Source organism: Nanorana parkeri, unplaced genomic scaffold, assembly GCF_000935625.1.
Source record: "Nanorana parkeri isolate BGI_ZX_2015 unplaced genomic scaffold, ASM93562v1 scaffold1, whole genome shotgun sequence".
In the NCBI taxonomy this organism is placed as follows: domain Eukaryota; kingdom Metazoa; phylum Chordata; class Amphibia; order Anura; family Dicroglossidae; genus Nanorana; species Nanorana parkeri.
This window is the reverse complement of record NW_017306269.1, coordinates 3,797,565-3,803,571: the sequence shown is the minus strand read 5'-3', so window position 1 is coordinate 3,803,571 and position 6,007 is coordinate 3,797,565. Positions and strand designations below refer to the sequence as shown.

The window sequence follows — 6,007 nt, the reverse complement described above, 5'->3', positions numbered from 1 at the left end:
AGAAAGAGAGAGAGAGACAGAGAGAGAGAGAGAGAGAGATACAGAGAGAGAGAGATACAGAGAGAGAGAGAGAGAGATAAAGAGAGAGAGAGATACAGAGAGAGAGAGAGATACAGAGAGAGAGAGAGAGAGACATACAGAGAGAGATACAGAGAGAGAGAGAGACATACAGAGAGAGAGAGACATACAGAGAGAGAGAGAGAGATCACCCTGCGTTCGATAGAAATATTAGGAGAAGGTTTGAGTTGGGTCCTCTTTGTCAGGTAGCTGGATTGGGTGTTGGGAAATGTTGGGATTGTATTATTCCAGTAAATAAATAGGAATGATTTGGTATCTTTGGCGTTGGCACTGAGTCTCTATCTCATCCTTGTTTCCTCTTTATGAAAATCAATGTGTTGAACACAATACAACAAGCAGATTACACCATCTATACAGATTGACCTATTTCCAACTGCAATACAAACAAAGCGCTGATCATCTTCCGCTCTGGCTGTCAGAGGACACAAAGTTCTGGGAGATCTCAGAAAAATACACTTCTGACTTTTTTATTTAAGATGGAAATTTACCAACTCCGGCTACACACCGGCAGATGTTTGCCGAGAAGATTCCACGGCCTGTTCGCCAACTATTCGCTGAGCACAGTGCCAATGCCAATGCATCTGTAAATATCGCAACGCAGGATTGGATGTCAGGAGGTGAATTGCAAATAATTGGGTATTGACACCCAGATATCGGTACTGTAAGATGGCGACGGAACATCTATCTGTAGGGATTTGGAATGAGATACTTTTTTATACCCTGCACAAAAATTGACTTGGCTTAAAGCTGAACTCCGGCTTCACTATTGCACAGTTATACCGGCTCCTCTCCTGGACTGAAATTACTTATCTTGATTTCAGTGAACACTGAGAGCTCCTCACAATGTGCATTAGAAGCTGCAGCAAGTCAGATAGAGCCCACCTCATTTGCTGGCTGAAGGATGTCCAGCATCATCCAAATCTTTCCTCCCCAGCCTGACTGTCCCTTGCCTGCCCCTTCATTCATTAGATGTTGGTTCTTTCAGTTATAGAGCCTCAGCGTCACATGTACATTCACTTCCTATAGAGCCTCAGCGTCACAAGTGGGCATTACCTAGGGCAATGACAACTTCATCAGAATGACATCCACCGAGCAAGTTGCACATGGGGCTGAACGGCAGTGAGTGAATAGCCAAATGCCGCCGAGCAGCTTTCTTCTCGGCTATTCTGTTCAGTACCTCCGTGGTAAAGAGCAGAATACAAAACAGTGACAAAAGTTTAAAAAAAAAGAAGTTGCAAAAATATTTTTTAAAATGTAAATGAATATTAAATCTAAAAAAATGAATAAAGATTTTTTTAAAATTTAAAATAAAAACGGTTTCCTATTGGGTAGCAGGTCCCGGCCAATGAATTACAACTGGGCGGAGCCGGCCATGACCTCACGGCCAGCTCCGCCCAATTGTTAATGTTTAAAAACAGATCAGTGTCCCCAAGTAATTTGGGGACACTGATCTGTCATTACAACTGGGCAGAGCCAGCTGTGAGATCACGGCTGGCATCGCCCAGCTGTCATTTGCGGGGCTTACGGCCAGCCCTTCGGCAGGCCGTTCGCCCTGTTTAAGCTGACACTTTGGTTCAGTCGAGCCGAAGCACATGCCTTTGGCTCAGCTGAGTCGCTCGGCCCCTATAGTGAATAGCCCGTACAGCAGCCTTTCGGTTCGACTGAACCGAAGGGCTCCTGCGGCCGAAGAGAGCCGAAGGATCAGCCGAAGCTACGGCTGGATCATTCGGCTCCTTTGTGAATACCCCCTTAGTTTCCTGCAGAATCAGCTGGTCCCCTGTGCACTGGTCCTGACTTCCTGTTTAGGGTGACTCCTTTCTCTTGCAGGGTCCTATGGAGCCAACCTTGTGTGTGCTAGTAAGTTGTGTGTCTCCACAAATAGACAGACACAGCAAGGCAAGACACTCTCCTCCTCCCTGCTCCCCAGTTCTCTCTTCTCCAAGCTAGTGGATGGACAGCTGCTGGGATATGTTCTATTCCTTTTGATATTGTAATGGACAGGAAGTTCAGGGAAGCTGAGCATAGAGAGTTAGAGCTGTTTGGGAACATGATGCCTGTAAGTGCGTGGGCAAAAAAACCAAAAATCCTGTGTGTTCATTGTTCTGCTGATCTGCGCCATGTATAGGATTGTGTGTCTATTTGTCTTAATTTGCTTTTAATCGCTGCATTTCAATATTAATATGAAGTCAATACAGAGTTAAATGTTATGATATGATATAGTATGGGGTATGGCATGTGTTAATCAACCAGAAACTACATTTATCCGGAATCGACCAATCCCCGTGGATGCCGGATAACGGGGAGTTTACTGTATAATGCATTCAGTATTTAAATACCGGTAATACATGTTATAGAGGTCTATACATCAGATCAAAAGAGGGGGACAACTGGAGAAGAAAGGGGGACAGATGGATTTGGTTCCTAAAGAGGGACAGTCTGTTTAAATGAGGGCGAATCGGGAGCTATGCATCTTGTGTGACAGATGCAACATTCAGACAAGCTGGCATCAGGCTACTGATAACTCAGCTGCATGGCAAGCAATAAGCATGCATATTTAACCCCTTCGTGACTGACGTGACTGAGTCTGTTTAAACTTGTAAAGCCGACTGTCCCGAAGAAGGGGCCGCCCCCCCGCCGGACAACCCCGTCGTGCTTCCCGAGGTCCGTTGCCTCTCTCGCAATTTGTAAACTGGGCATGTTGGGTATCGTTTTACTCGTTGTAACCTCATATTTTATATTTAATGTAAAAAATTGGTATTTTGTTGTGTTTTGGGGCATTTCATTTAATAAGGAATTGCGCTAATATTGCGCAAGATAAAAATTTGCAACTACCACCATTATATTGTATAGGGTCTTGGCATTCAGAAAATATATAATGTTGGGGGGTTTTAAGTCATTTTCAGGCCTAAAATGTGGAATATAACATGGGTGCAAAAAATGAAAAAAAAAAAAAAAGGCCTCAGTCATGAAGGGGTTAAAGGATCTGCCCACTCAAAACTGGTGTTTTCACTTTGATAGATGATCTAGACCAGTGGTTCTCAATCTGTGTAACCTCATGACCCACATTTGTCCTTGGTCATTAATTGCAACCCAAGTTGCACCACAGTGAAACACACGGCATTGCAGCACCGCATGTTCCGGTGCGGGTGGACAATGGCAATGCAACGCAATGCAATGACATATCATCCATCCATATGTGCATTGCTTGCACAGCTCCCTCGTGCGCCCTGTAGAGGTGCTGGGTGCCAGAATGTGATGCCACTCTGGTCCAGGTACCTCTACAGGTCACAGAATGGAGCTCTATGCAATGCACATATGGATGGAGCTCCCTTGTAGCCATACCCCCATTCCACCCCATCTCAAGCTGACATTTGGCGCTGGACTACATATTTTGAATGGCTGCTCTGCATGAGAACTGACAGTGCTGTGCTAGGGGAAGGCTGAGGAGCCTCTCACCTAGCTCAGTGGAAGACCCACCAGTTGAGAACCACGGATTTAGACATCTCTGGGTACCAGCAGATCACCCTAACTGATTACTCTAGGTGAAAGTCTATGGCGGCCTACCGGTCCTCCAGAATAAAACTGCTCAGCACATAGACCAGTGTGCACGTAGACCATAGGGGAGATACCATCAGACTGTAAACTTGTTTCCTGACAATACTATAAAATAAACCTGACATGAAATAAATACAGGGGCTGCCACTATTCTCCTTCTGAAAATGCTAATTTACTGGCTGTTAGGTTAACATTTTGGCTTCAATAGTCTGAGTCCCCGATCAGGAGCAAGAATGCAGGAAAGTCAGAGAACCAGCTTGTAGGAAAGTCAGATAACTGCCTCAGCATCCTCATTCCAAGTCGGTGACTCCAAGGAAACTGGCAAACAATAAGCATGGCAGATGATCATGTATCCCATATGACAGATTTCCTTTAAATCTATGGCCAGCTTATGACGCAAGAATACACGTAAAAGTAAACATTTTCAACAGTTTTGAACCAATCGGTCCTGCTGACTAGTCTGTAATGAAAATAAGCAACTTACTTGTGATACAACAATCAGATCAGTGATGATGGGGAGGAAAAAAAAAAAAAACAAGAAGAAGCTAATAGAGTGTTTTGGTTTTGTCTGCTCCTTCCAAAATTGGTATTGATCTCAGAGTTGGCACGGTGGCAGAGGCTGGCCGGGCACAACCTCCCCCCGGTGCAGCTTTGGTAGTGGTGTCAGTTCCTCATGCTCATGATGTGGCAAGAGATGGAATGGGATCCAAGATAAAATAAAGCAGCATCTCCGGAGTCTAATAAGGTGTTGTGGAGTTGAAGTCACAATCGGCAGGCAGAGCAGCCGGGGACCCCTTGTGGCTGCAGTCAGTCTCTATTGGGCTGAGCTGTCAGAGTAGCATTGTGAGAGCTTTCAGTGGTGACAGGGTAATGCAGAGTGAGTCAGTTGAAAGAGCACTTGAGTCAGATTAGCGGTAGGCAGGGAGCAGGCTGTCTGGGGCAGGTCATATACACAGACAGACACTAATAACAGATTATCAGTGATGCAACACTACATCGGCAGGGCTCACCCTTAAAATAGAATGCTGCCGAGTTCCTTTAGTAGAAGTACAAAGAAACGTAAAGCGTATCTAAACCCAAAAGCAAATATTTCATATTGCAGCTTACCAATTCCTAGATGTGGTGGTTGCATTTAATTTTCTTTTTTTAGTTTTTCTTAAGTTTCATCTGGTGATCTGGTCAGTAGTCTCTTATTTTTCATCTTCCTTTACCAGACTAAGCTGTCCAGAAAAAGTTAGAGGGTTGATACAAACCATTTAACACTGACAGGGATGCTTACAATGGTCCGCTTTTATTCATTTATGTAAAACCTTTATGCCAAGAGGAAAAACAAACTGTTGTTGTAACTGCTGAAAATGGAGTTCAGATTTCATTTGTTAGTCAAGTCCATTTAAATCTGCTAGTCCATCTAACACCACCTTCCCCACAGGGTCACAATGGTGCTGTCCAAGGGGGTTCCATCGCTCCCCTAAAGAATGGAGTCAGAGACATCTCAACATTCCCGAATGTTCTGGGAGTCTCCTGCTATTAGATAGCGGCTCCCGGACACCCGGGAGAGAAACATTTTCTCCCTGAAAGGTTTACTCTGCTTTATCTAGCAGAGTAAACCTTTCTGTGCTCTGTTTTTTTTTTTACATTGGGGCCGCCGGCCACCGTCAGTCAGAAAAAAAACATAAAAATGGCATAGGAACGAATAGCTAGATTGCTATTGGCTTTTGCAAATTGAAATAGCAGACTAGCTATTGCACCCGCCCACGGGTGCTGTCAATCAGCAGAGGTGGACCTGAACTTCTAGATCAGATCCTCCTTTACTGACTGACAGCAGCAGTGGTGGGTACAATAGTCAGTTTGCTATTGTCTAGTGCAAATTGAAACAGCCAATAGCAATCTAGCTATTTATTCCTATGCTAGTTTTTTTTTAATATTCTGACGGCAGCAGCTGTCAGAATACTAAAAAAAACAGCATATAGCAAGGGAAGCATTAGCTTCTTTGCTATCTGCCATCATTTCAGGGGGGTGCTCTCTTCCTTGTTGTTGCACCAAGGCCCCCCCCCCCTCCGCGGGTGGGGACAGAGGGCACCTCCCTGAAATGAGAAGGGCACCTCCCTAAAATGACTTATTCCAGGTTGGAATCCCTGAGTCGCCATATAGGTGCCCATACACCTATCGATTATCGCTCTGAAATTGTCCACGAATGGTCTTTCATACGATAATCGGGCAGTTGATGGGAAGTGAATGATCACAATTACAGTACTCCTGGCCGAATTTCCTTCATCAGTTGTCAGGCTGGAAAACTTTTTTCGAATCGAACGAAAATCGATGGATTAGTGGCGTTTTCATCCCCCCAAAAAAATTGCAACATGAATACTGCACA

The 6,007-nt window shown here is 44.6% G+C and overlaps 1 protein-coding gene across 2 annotated transcripts in view; it reads right to left on the bottom strand.

The window, feature by feature from the left end:
• The window catches only part of RD3 (retinal degeneration 3), a 27,780-nt gene extending 23,296 nt beyond the window's left edge, over positions 1 to 4,484 (bottom strand). Inside the window, exon 1 of one of the 2 annotated variants that reach the window (XM_018554807.1) lies at positions 4,114 to 4,484. The gene's annotated coding sequence lies outside the window, so the exon portion shown is untranslated. The remainder of the gene's footprint in view (positions 1 to 4,113) is intronic. The other variant, XM_018554733.1, reaches the window with a different exon arrangement.
• Between the last annotated feature and the right edge of the window lie 1,523 nt (positions 4,485 to 6,007).